At 46.7% G+C, this 12,607-nt stretch overlaps 1 long non-coding RNA gene across 1 annotated transcript in view; it reads right to left on the reverse strand.

Moving 5' to 3' along the window:
• The window catches only part of LOC137372603 (uncharacterized), a 34,610-nt gene extending 22,416 nt beyond the window's left edge, over window positions 1-12,194 (reverse strand). Inside the window, exon 1 of the long non-coding RNA XR_010975459.1 lies at window positions 11,871-12,194. This is a non-coding gene — a long non-coding RNA (uncharacterized lncRNA). The remainder of the gene's footprint in view (window positions 1-11,870) is intronic.
• Between the last annotated feature and the right edge of the window lie 413 nt (window positions 12,195-12,607).

A 12,607-nucleotide genomic window follows, 5' to 3' on the forward strand; every position in this document is an offset into this window, starting at 1 on the left:
CAAAGGTTAGTGGGTTATGATCAGTACATGCCAGCGTTTCTCTGTAATCATGGCAAATGCAGATTTCGAAATGTTTAAGAGCCAATAATAGACCCAACATTTCTTTTTCCATGGTGGAATATCTTTTTTGATGTTGATTTATTTTTTTGAAAAGTATCCCACTGGTCGTTCTATGCCCAATTGATCATCTTGTAACAGGACTGCACCAACCCCCTGGTCACTAGCATTAATTGCTACCTTGAAAGGCTTCGTGAAATTTGGAGCAGCCAACACTGGTTCATTAAAGTGGCCTTGAGCTTTTCAAAAGATGCCTGGCACTCCCCTGACCACCCTACTTTGGTTTTCTTTTTCTGTAGCAAATCTATTAATGGAGCAGCTACAGTGCTGAAATTTGGTACAAACTTCCAGTAGAAACCACACATCCCCAAAAACCTCTTGGTTTCTTGCTTAGACTTAGGGGTAGTGAACTCCACCAAGGCTTGTACTTTCACCTTTCTTGGCAACACTTGTCTTTGTCTAACTATATCCCAAGGTAGGTCACTCTCACTTTTGTGAATTCACTTCCAGCCAAATTTACCACTAAAATGAGCTTCTTGTAACTTTTTTAAACCGAGTTTCTAGCTGTTTTAAGTGTTCCTTCCAAGAATAGACTGTATACCAGCACATCATCAGAATTAACTATAGTTAGGAACACTGACTACCACTTGTCTCATTAGTCTCTCAAAGGTTGCCAAAGCATTTTTTAGCCCGAATAGTATCACTCGGCACTGGGAAAGATCGTCTGGTGTGACAAAAGCTGATATTTCTTTAGCTTGGGGTGTTAAAGGAACTTGCCAGTATCCCTTTAACAAATCTATCTTTGTATGTTAAGATGCCTCTGCTTGTTAAAAAAAGGTCTTTGATCTGGGTTCTTTGTTGTCCTGGTAACCAAGACCCTTGTCTTTAAGTGGAGTTGATGTAAGGTCACCTGATTTCTCGAATTCCATTTTAAGCAACATTAAAACCAGTTTTTAAAACAGTCATGCTACAAAGTCCAGCGTTCAAAACAAGCCTCACACACTCCTCCATTCACCACCACCCTTCACTCACGTAACAAAATTCTCGATCAAGGACTCCTACCTTTCATAAACTTCACCTCACCCTCACACACAGTTTCAAGCCTCACATTCACACCTGACAGCTTGCACACACTGCCAGGTATTCATCAATGACAGGTACATTGCACCACACTCACTGAAACACTTCCCTCTCTCTTGCATGACAAGGTGGTGGTATAACTAGACTGCAGCAGCTAACCGGCGGGTGTAGGCTCGGCTGTTTGTCCCCACCTTGATGGAGGAGACAGTGCTTGCAATTATTGGAGTAGCCGTAACTAATATCATGGCCAGAGATGGGGCTGAAATAATAGCAGATGTTCCCACTTAATCCACCTTCTGACATCCCACTTCCCCCTCATCCCACAATCTCTTCTGATTTACAAGTCACAGATAGGGTAAATATGCACCACTTGCTTTCCTTCTCAATCTCCTACCCTTGTGCCTTTCTCCTTTCAGCTACCCAAGAACGGTCACCTGGCCAGACAATGTTATGGGCGTGTCAAGTCCAAGAGCAGCAAGAAACTGATGACAATGAAATATTGTCACTCAATATCACATTCGCAGCCACTAACTCAGATATTGATCAGAGGTGAGATCTGCATGTGGTGAGACACCAGCCACAAGGGAAAGGATAGCACAAGTACCAATGCGCTGTCGGGCAAGGTCACATACGAGTTCTGTTGCAGAGGACTCAGATGAGGACTTTGATGGGGCAGAGTACAGACAAAGGCTGTTGGTTCAGCACAATGAAATACTTGGTGCCTTTTCAGGCCCGTCAGAAAGCCTGCGGTCGCTAAAGGCCTGCTTGTGTCTGCAAATGAAACCCGACTCGAGCCAAACAGAACTACATCTGACCCGAGCACAACCTGAGTCCTTCGATTTTTTCCCGCGCCCGACCCGACCACCGGAATAAAGTTGTTTATATTAAAGAGGTTGTGCTCTACCTTGGATGAGATCGACACTGCAGACCAGTGCGGAGTCCAAATGCACATACCCCACCTTGGCGTCCTGGCTGTCACTGTGTCCGACCCAGCCCGAGCCCGAATGCCGGATTCGGAAGAGCAACCCAACCCGACCCCGACATGTCATCAGGTTGGTTGGGTTCGGGTTGGGTAGCGGTCACGGTCAAGGAACACGGAGGAGCCGGTTCCAACTTGGCAACTTCCAGCACCCAATAACAGTGGATGTTAGAAGGAAATTTCTACTTATTTTTTATTCGTTCATGGGATGTGGGCATCGTTGGCTCGGCCAGCATTTATTGCCCATCCCTAAGTGCCCTTGAGAAGGTGGTGGTGAGCTTCCTTCTTGAAATGCTACAGTCTTTGGGGTGTAGGTACACCCACTGTGCTGTTAGGAAGGGAGTTCCAGGGTTTTGACCCAGTGACAGTGGAGGAACGGTGATATAGCTCCAAGTCAGGATGGTGTGTATCTTGGAGAAGAATTTGCAGGTGGTGGTGTTCCCATGCATCTGCTACCCTTGTCTTTCCAGGTTGCAGTTTTGGAATGTGTCAAAGGAGCCTTGGTGAGTTGCAGCAGTGCATCTTGCTGACACTGTGCGTTGGTGGTGAAGGGGGTGAATGTTGTTGTTGGTGGATGAGGTGCCAGTCAAGTGGGTTGCTTTGTCCTGGATGGTGTCGAGCTTCTTGAGTGTTGTTGGAGCTGCTCCCATCCAAGCAAGTGGAAAGTATTGCATCACACTCCTGACTTCTGCCTTGTAGTTGGTGGGCAGGCATTGGGGGGACAGGTCAGTTAATCGCCGCAGAACTCCCTGCCTCTGACCTGCTCTTGTAGCTGCAGTATTTATGTGGCTGATCCAGTTTTTTGTCAATGGTAACCCCAGGATGTCAATAGTGGGAGATTCAGTGATGGCAATGTCATTGAACACCAAAGGGAGATAGTTGGAGATGGTCATTGCCTGGCACTTAAGTGGCAAGTAACATTGGCACTAAACATCAGTCCAAGCCTGGATGTTGTGCAGGTCTTGCTGCATATGGACACGGTCTGCTTCAGTATCTGAGGAGATGCAAATGGTACTGAACACTGTGCAATCATCAGTGAACATCCCCACTTCTGACCTTATGATGGAAGAAAGGTCATTGATGAAGTAGCTGAAGATGGTTGGGCCTGGAGCACTACCCTGAGGAACTCCTGCAGTCTTGTTATGGAGCTGAGATGAAATGATCATCCAATAACCATCTTCTTTCATGCTAGGTATGACACCAACCAGCCAAGAGCTTTCCCCCCACCCGATTCCCATTGTCTTCAGTTTTGTTAGGGCTCCTTGATGCCATACTCGGTCAAATGCTGCCTTGATGTCAAGGGCAGTCACTCTCACCTCACCTCGTGTTCAGTTCTTTCGTCCATGTTTGAACCAAGGCTGTAATGAGGTCTGGAGCCGAGTGGTCCTGGCGGAACCCAAACTGAGCATCACTGAGCAGGTTATTGCGAAGCAAGTGCCGCTTGAAAGCACTACCGACGACACCTTCCGTCGCTTGACTGATGAGATGGTAATTGGCCGGGTTCCTCCTCCTGTGTTTTGTGTATAGGACATACGTGGGCAATTTTCCACATTGCCAGGTAGATGCCAGTGTTGTAGCCGTACTGGAAAAGTTTGGCTGGGGGCGCGGCAAGTTCTGGAGTTCAGGTCTTCAGTACTATTGCTGGAATGTTGTCAGGGCCCATAGCCTTTGCAGTATCCAGCGCCTGCAGCCATTTCTTCATATCCCGTGGAGTGAATCAAATTGGTTAAAGACTGGCATCTATGATGCTGGGGAATTCAGGAGGCCGAAATGGTTCATGGGTCATGCAATTTCCAATAATGGCCCTTTTTTAACTTCTAGTTGGTTTCCGCCCCAGGTTTTATTCAAGAAGAATCCATGTTTATATAGCACCTATCATGGCTTCAGATACTCAAACTGCTAAAAATATAAGGGATCTCCCATTTAAGATGGGGGTGAGGTGAATTTTTTTCTCTGAGGGTTGTTAATCCGTGGAATTCACTTCTTCAGAGAGCAGTTCAGGCAGGGTCATTGAATATATTCACTATAAAGTTGGATGGATTTTTGATAGACAAAGGAGGCAAGTGTTATGAAGGGCAGACAGGAAAGCAGAGGTGTGGCCACATTCAATCAGCCATGATCTTATCAAATGACCTACTTCTGCTCCTAATTTCATGTATGTTCCTTTGTACGTATGTATGTCTTTTCACCATTGACACTCCACCAGTGCCCTTGTTGTTGCCTGTCCGTCAGCCAGCCCAGATTGCCACTTCCCATACTGAGATAGTGCAGTGTGAAACTGGGCCTTCTAGATTCAGATACTCGAGAGTGTCCTCCAAGGCCATCTGCAGTCTCCCCCAGTCAAGGCTGCAGCCACATTGGGAGCACTGCATAGGAGCACGAGGACAGTCTAAGCACCTGCAATACAGGCACCAAGGGAATGCACAAGGGTGATCACTTGACTTTTGTTTGGAATATTAGATGTTTTGCTTGATAAGGTCAGTTTGCAATGGTTCTGTGGTGGCTTTTATTTCCTCATTGCTTCCAAGAGGACACAGATGGTCACTAAGGTGTGGGAGTGTTGGTGAATGGGGAATTGGGGTTATGCTCACTGGTACCTCAGTCCATGAGGTGATAACAGACAGCCTGACTGGAAAGGGGATGTGTTTGCCTCCTGCCTTCCTCCTCCTCAGCCGCTCGCCTGATCCCTGGTGGAAAGGGCTGTGCCCTCATGATATTGAGGTTGTACAGGATACAGCAGACCATGACTAATCGTGACACATGCTACAACGAGGGCTCCTCCAAAGTGGTCCAGGCAGCGGAGCCATTTCTTGAACAACCCAATCACTTTATGACGTTTCAGATAGCAAACATGGCTTTTCTTTATATGCAGGCTGCCCATAGTGATAGGTGATTCAATAGACAGGGGAACAGACAGACGTTTCTGGAGCCGCAGACGTGAATCCAGGATGGGTTGTTGCCTCCCTTGTGCCAAGGTCAAGGATGTCACTGAGCGGCTGCAGGGCATCCTGAAGGGGGAGGGGGAACAGCCAGCCGTCATGCTCCACATTGGAACCAACAACAGAGGTAGAAAAAGGGATGTGGTCCTGCAGTCAGAATTTAGGGAGCTCGATAAGAAGTTAGAAAACTGGACCGCAAAAGTAATAATCTCCGGATTACTCCCAGTGCCATGCATAAGTGAGTACAGAATAGAAGGATAAGACAAATGAATGTGTGGCTGGAGAGATGCTGCATGAGGGAGGGTTTTAGATTCCTGGGACATTGGGACCGGCTCTGGGGAAAGATGGGACCTGTACATGCCGGAGGGGTTGCACCTGAAAAGAGCCGGGACGGAGTTCCTTGAGGGATGTTTTGCTAGTCATGTTGGGGTGGGTTTAAACTAGTTTGGCAGGGGAATGGGGACCTGAGGGTAGACTCAACTGGGACAAAATCAGAAATGAAGGCTGAAAATTAATGGACGAGTCGGGAAGACAGAGGAAACAAAGGTGAGAAAATAAAAAAGAGTTTTGCAGTGCTCAGGGGTATCTATTTTAATGCAAGCAGTATAGAAAATAAAGCTGATGGCACAGATAAACACATGGTAGTAAGATATCCTAGCTATTACAGAAACTGCTATGCCTATGCTGGGACGAGGGAGCAGTACCCCAGGACATGCGCGATGCCAATATCATCACCCTCTATAAAAACAAAGGTGATCGCGGTGACTGCAGCAACTACCGTGGAATCTCCCTGCTCAGCATAGTGGGGAAAGTCTTTGCTCGAGTCGCTCTAAACAGGCTCCAGAAGCTGGCCGAGCGCATCTACCCTGAGGCACAGTGTGACTTTCGTGCAGAGAGATCGACCGTTGACATGCTGTTCTCCCTTCATCAGATACAGGAGAAATGCCGTGAACAACAGATGCCCCTCTACATTGCTTTCATTGATCTCACCAAAGCCTTTGACCTCGTCAGCAGACGTGGTCTCTTCAGACTACTAGAAAAGATTGGATGCCCACCAAAGCTACGAAGTATCATCACCTTATTCCATGACAATATGAAAGGCACAATTCAACATGGTGACTCCTCATCAGAGCCCTTTCCTATCCTGAGTGACGTGAAACAGGGCTGCGTTCTTCCACCCACACTTTTTGGGATTTTCTTCTCCCTGCTGCTTTCACATGCGTTCAAGTCTTTTGAAGAAGGAATTTTCCTCCACACAAGATCAGGGGGCAGGTTGTTCAACCTTGCCTGTCTAACAGCGAAGTCCAAAGTACGGAAAGTCCTCATCAGGGAACTCCTCTTTGCTGACGATGCTGCTTTAACATCTCACACTGAAGAGTGCCTGCAGAGTCTCATCGACAGGTTTGCGGCTGCCTGCAATGAATTTGGCCTAACCATCAGCCTCAAGAAAACGAACATCATGGGGCAGGACGTCAGAAATGCTCCATCCATCAATATTGGCGACCACGCTCTGGGAGTGGTTCAAGAGTTCACCTACCTAGGCTCAACTATCACCAGTAACCTGTCTCTAGATGCAGAAATCAACAAGCCCATGGGAAAGGCTTCCACTGCTATGTCCAGAATGGCCAAGAGAGTGTGGGAAAATGGCACACTGACACGGAACACAAAAGTCCGAGTGTATCAGGCCTGTGTCCTCAGTACCTTGCTCTACAGCAGCGAGGTCTGGACAACGTATGTCAGCCAAGAGCGAGTCTCATCGACAGGTTTGCGGCTGCCTGCAATGAATTTGGCCTAACCATCAGCCTCAAGAAAACGAACATCATGGGGCAGGACGTCAGAAATGCTCCATCCATCAATATTGGCGACCACGCTCTGGGAGTGGTTCAAGAGTTCACCTACCTAGGCTCAACTATCACCAGTAACCTGTCTCTAGATGCAGAAATCAACAAGCCCATGGGAAAGGCTTCCACTGCTATGTCCAGAATGGCCAAGAGAGTGTGGGAAAATGGCACACTGACACGGAACACAAAAGTCCGAGTGTATCAGGCCTGTGTCCTCAGTACCTTGCTCTACAGCAGCGAGGTCTGGACAACGTATGTCAGCCAAGAGCGACATCTCAACTCATTCCATCTTCGCTGCCTCCGGAGAATACTTGGCATCAGGTGGCAGGACCGTATCTCCAACACAGAAGTCCTCGAGGCGGCCAACATCCCCAGCTTCTTCACACTACTGAGTCAGCGGCGCTTGAGATGGCTTGGCCATGTGAGCCGCATGGAAGATGGCAGGATCCCCAAAGACACATTGTACAGCGAGCTCGCCACTGGTTTCAGACCCACCGGCCGTCCATGTCTCCGCTTTCAAGACGTCTGCAAACGCGACATGAAATCCTATGACATTGATCACAAGTCGTGGGAATCAGTTGCCAGCATTCGCCAGAGCTGGCGGGCAGCCATAAAGACGGGGCGAAAGTGTGGCGAGTCGAAGAGACTTAGTAGTTGGCAGGAAAAAAGACAGAGGTGCAAGGGGAGAGCCAACTGTGTAACAGCCCCGACAAACAAATTTCTCTGCAGCACCTGTGGAAGAGCCTGTCACTCTAGAATTGGCCTTTATAGCCACTCCAGGCGCTGCTTCACAAACCACTGACCACCTCCAGGCGCTTATCCATTGTCTCTCGAGATAATGAGGCCAAAGAAGAGAAAAGAAGACAGAAGCATGGCTTAAGGAGGGACAGGAATGGCATTTCAACGAGCCTGGTTACAGGATTTTCAGGTGCAATGGGGAGGAGGAATAAGAAAGGAGAGAAGTATCAATTTTGGTCAAGGAAACTATTACAGCTGTGAGGAGGGATGATATGTTGGAAGGTTCATCAAATGAAGCCATATAGATTCAGCTGAGGAACAAAAACAGGGCAATCATACTGCTGGAATGGAACTATAGACCCCCAAACAGTCAGAGGGAGATACAAGAGCAGATATGCAGGCAAGTCTCTGAGAAATGCAAGAACAATAGGGCAGTAATAGTAGGGGATTTTAACTACCCCAATATTAACTGGGATAGTTTTACTGTGAAAGGAATTGAGGGAGCAGAATTCTTGAGGTGCATTCAGGAGAACCTTTTTTGTCCAGTGTGTAGCAAGTCCAACAAGAGAGGGCGCAGTTTTAGACTTAGTTTTGGGATATGAAGATGGGCAGGTGGAAGGGATGGCAGTGGGAGAGCATTTTGGTGGTAGTGATCATAATTCAGTCAGTTTTATAACTATGGAAAAGGACAGAGAAAGAAGAGGAGTTAGAGTTCTCAATTGGGGAAAGGACAATTTTACTAAACTGAGGAGTGATTTTGTGAAAGTGGACTGGAAACAGCTACTTGAAGGTAAATTAGTGTCAGAACAGTGGGAAGCATTCAAAGGGGAGATTCAAGGGGTTCAGAGTAAACATGTTACCACAGAGAAAAAAGGATGAGACGGCTAAAACTAGAGCCCTATGGATGTCAAGGGGCTTACAGGGTATAATAAGGCAGAAAAGGAAAGCTTATGTCCGACACCGAGAACTCAATACTATAGAAAGGTAAGAGGAGTACAGAAAGCGGAGGGGTGAAATCAAAAAGGAAATTAGGAAAGCAAAGCAAGGGCACGAAAGAATATTGGCAAGCAAAATCAAGGTGAACCCAAAGATAATTTATCAATACATTATGGGTAAGAGGATAACTAAGGAGAGAGTAGGACCCATAAAAGACCAAAAAGGTAACCTATGCGTAGGGGCAGAAAATGTTGGTATGGTTCTTAATGAATACTTTGCGTCTGTCTTCACAAAAGAGGGGGACGATGCAGATATTGCAGTTGAGAAGGAGTGTGAAGTATTGGATATGATAAACCGAGGGAGAGAGTAAGAATTAATGGGATTAGCATCCTTGAAAGTTGATAAATCACCAGGTCCAGATAAAATGTACTCTAGGCTGTGAAAAGAAGCAAGAGAGGAAATAGTAGAAGGCTTGACCATCATTTTCCAGTCCTCACTAGATACAGATGTCGCGTCGGAGAATTGGAGAACTGCTAACGTTGTACCTCCATTTAAAAACGGAGACAAGGATAGACTGAATACTTACAGCCAGTCAGTCTAACCTCAGCAGTGGGAAAACCATTGGAATGTATTCTGAGAGGCAGGATAAACTGTCACTTAGAGGGGCACAAATTAACCAAGGATAATCAGCATGGATTTGTTAAGGGAAGATCTTGTTTGACCAACTTGATCAAATTTTTTGAAGTAGTAACAAGGAAGATAGATAAGGGTGCTGCAGCTGGTGTGGTCTACATGGATTTTAGCAAGGCTTTTGACAAGGTCCCACATGGCAGACTGGTTAAAAAAATAAAGTCCTATGGGATCCAGGGAAATGCAACAAGGTGGATACCAAATTGGTACAGTGGCAGGAAACAAAGGGTAATTATTGACATGTTTTAGGTCCTGAGGGCTGTTTCCAGTGATGTTCCGCAGGGCTCAGTACTGGGTCCCCTGCTTTTTGTGTCTATTAATAATTTGAACGTGAAGATAGGGGGCATAATCAAGAAGTTTGCAGACGACACAAAGATTTGCCATGTGGTAGATAGCGAGGAGGATAGACTCAAAAGGAGTCTGGATATACACCTCAAGTGCAGTAATCTGCAGGGCTACGGACCAAACGTTGGAAGGTGGGATTAGAATAGGTGGATTGTTTTTCGGCCGGCACAAAGACGATGGGCCAAGTGGCCTCTTTCTGTGCCTTAAACTTCTATGATTTTACGTGTGCATGGGACGCACACCAATGGCATAACCCAGGTGGTCAGTGGATAGCCCTGATGGCCCAGCAGCCATCCTCTGGTTTGACATGGTGGCTCAGCAGTTTGGCACAGAATAAAGACATCTTAACTGCTGCCAGGATACCAGCTATTTACCAACATGATCTACTGAGCATGGTTGCATCCCAACTGCACATTCAGAAAGTGGAACCCTTTATGATTGTGGTTCATCTCTGCATTTCGACACGACACTCACAAAGCAATGTGTGTGCAATAAATGGCACCTGCACCATAGGGATCCCAGCTATCCTGGTGAAGCTACGTGCATGCTTCGCTGCTTCTCACTGGTCAGAGACAATGTAATGTACTCCCCTCTCCTGATATAAAGAGTGTCCATCACTTCACTCCTGCAGCAACCAACAGCCAAACTGGGAGATGTTAAGAAATGCTGCCTGCTTCAGTCTGAAAGTATCCTCACACAATGAAATTCAGGGCCATGGTCACCTTCAAAGCCACTAACAGCACCATTCTTGTCCTGCTCTGAGGCTGCAGGTCTGGTTGCAAGAGGTGGCAGACTTCCGTGAGCACCTCCTTTGTAAAGCAGAGACATCACACACACTGATCCTGGCTGAGGTTGAAGGAAGAAAAATGCTTCCAGAAGACCCCAGGTTGATAAGGCCTCCTACTGAGAGCCCTTCTTCCCCCTCCTCCTCTGCCCTCTTGCAGCAGCTTGTCTTCCTCCATGTTGCCTCTGCTCATTCTCCCAGTCATGCTGCAGACCAAGGAGGATGGAAACTTACTGAACCCATGACCGGGAGCCAGTGGTCTGATCAGAACCCTTGAAGTCAGAACCAAGACCTTCACCACGTGCAACACCAGTCCCCGTCGACTTCACCAACTTTAAATGGCAGTAAAAACTCACCTCTACAAACTCAGACAGAGCCAGTAGAAATCAGTCAGTAACTAACCTGAGCATAGGTGACAATCACTTTAAACAGAGCTGATGGGAGATTCCTTCCTGCTGCTAAATACATATTCAGCTGTGTGTTTAAGACAGGGCATTCCGCCAAGCAGCGAGGTTGGAAATGGCAGCGCTGGCGTCAAATCAGCATCACACACTGACTGGCGTCATGATCTGCCTACTCTCCATACTTGTGGTGCATGCTTCTAACGCACACGCTATTGCCCTCATCAAAATGGTTTCTGGAAGAGGCTGTGCCAGAGGTGAGCATGGGTCGTGGTCACTTGTTTGGCAGCAAAACAGACCCTGTAGTGTGAAAACTACAGGCACTATGGAACCAAATTTCTGGCCAGTGTGAGCCAGGAGCACATGGATGAGGAGGACAGTACGATAAGCAACATGAATAAACAGCCTGTACAAAATACTGGAGCTGTTCTGTGAAACTTGCAGAATACATCTTTATTTTCTTTCACTTCAAGCAGGAGCCTCGAACCGATGCACAAGTTGCCAAGTGCCATCCATTAGCAGCGATGAGCTTTCATTTTAGTTTATAAATATGGAGAGTTTTGAGCTGTCACTCTTTGAAAATAAACTCAGATGAATGTTTAAACAGGTTTGCAACTTGTTTCCCTCCCTGACATTTTCCCATTGCTTGACAACTGTTACTACATCTTCTTGATGTTCCAATATAATCCAGGTCAGATAGGTCTTTATAGAATAGAGGATTCAGAGGAGCAGTGCTTGTCATGACATTTCACTGGAGTGGAAGTGAAGTTGTGCATTATCTATAGAATAAAGGTCTTACTGTAGAGGTGATGAGCGTCAAAAATTGAGAGTCAATATTGTAAATGACATAAGAGCTGTAAGTAAATTCTACTGAGAGCCTTGTGACAGAGACTATGTTATCATTTCCTACACACAACACATCCCTTCTAGAACTTTCAAGCCCTGAGTTTAACCGGAGGGACAGCCAGGAATCTCCTCACTCCGGGCCCGATGATTTTATCACCGGATTAGTATTTGGCAGAGGTTCTGCTCCTCCGGGCCCACAAAGATTCCACTGAAAACTTCAATCAAAATACTTGCCATGGCCTTTTCTGTCCACTCTGCTGACTCTCATTCGATCTGACTGTGGACTTTGAGCCCTCACTGACCTCCTGATATTCTGAATGAATATTGTGCCCAGTTGCTCAGCCTAAACGACTGACACTGAACACGTCTGCGGCTCCGGCTCTGGGAAGCCTCCCTCTCAGTCACGTGGTCGGGCCCTTGAAGTGACCGTTAGTGGCCGGTCACGTGGGAACATTTAAACCGGCTGAGCACTGAAGCAAAGCGCTGGGCAGCTGTAAAATCAAATAGTGTCTGACAAAATAAACCTTACAGCTACCCTGCCTTCATTAAAAAGGCTGTTTGACTTTCCTGATCGATATTTGAGGAGGAAAAGAGGCTGGAAAGACACTTTTGTCATGATGATGTTGCAGGCTTGTGGCACAGTGCTGATGTGATCTACCTCAGAGTGTTAAAATAAAGCTCAGCCAACACTTTATCGGATGAAGACATTTAATTTCTCTTGTTCCATTTTAAAGGCACATTTTCTTGCATCAATTGCCTTGGTGAATGAGATTTCTGAAAATATTTGGAAGTCATCTAAAATATGGTTGTAAAGATTTAAAGGAGGGAACAAGCATTGAGTGAGATGGCTGTGCAAAGCAGACGACTCAGTTGGGATTATCCAGTGTCCTCCACTCCACATCGTGGTCGGCCCGCTGAACATTCTTTAACCATTCCCACAGTATCTCTGTTGTGTTATCAACATTGTGGTC

Source organism: Heterodontus francisci, chromosome 8, assembly GCF_036365525.1.
Source record: "Heterodontus francisci isolate sHetFra1 chromosome 8, sHetFra1.hap1, whole genome shotgun sequence".
Lineage (NCBI taxonomy): Eukaryota > Metazoa > Chordata > Chondrichthyes > Heterodontiformes > Heterodontidae > Heterodontus > Heterodontus francisci.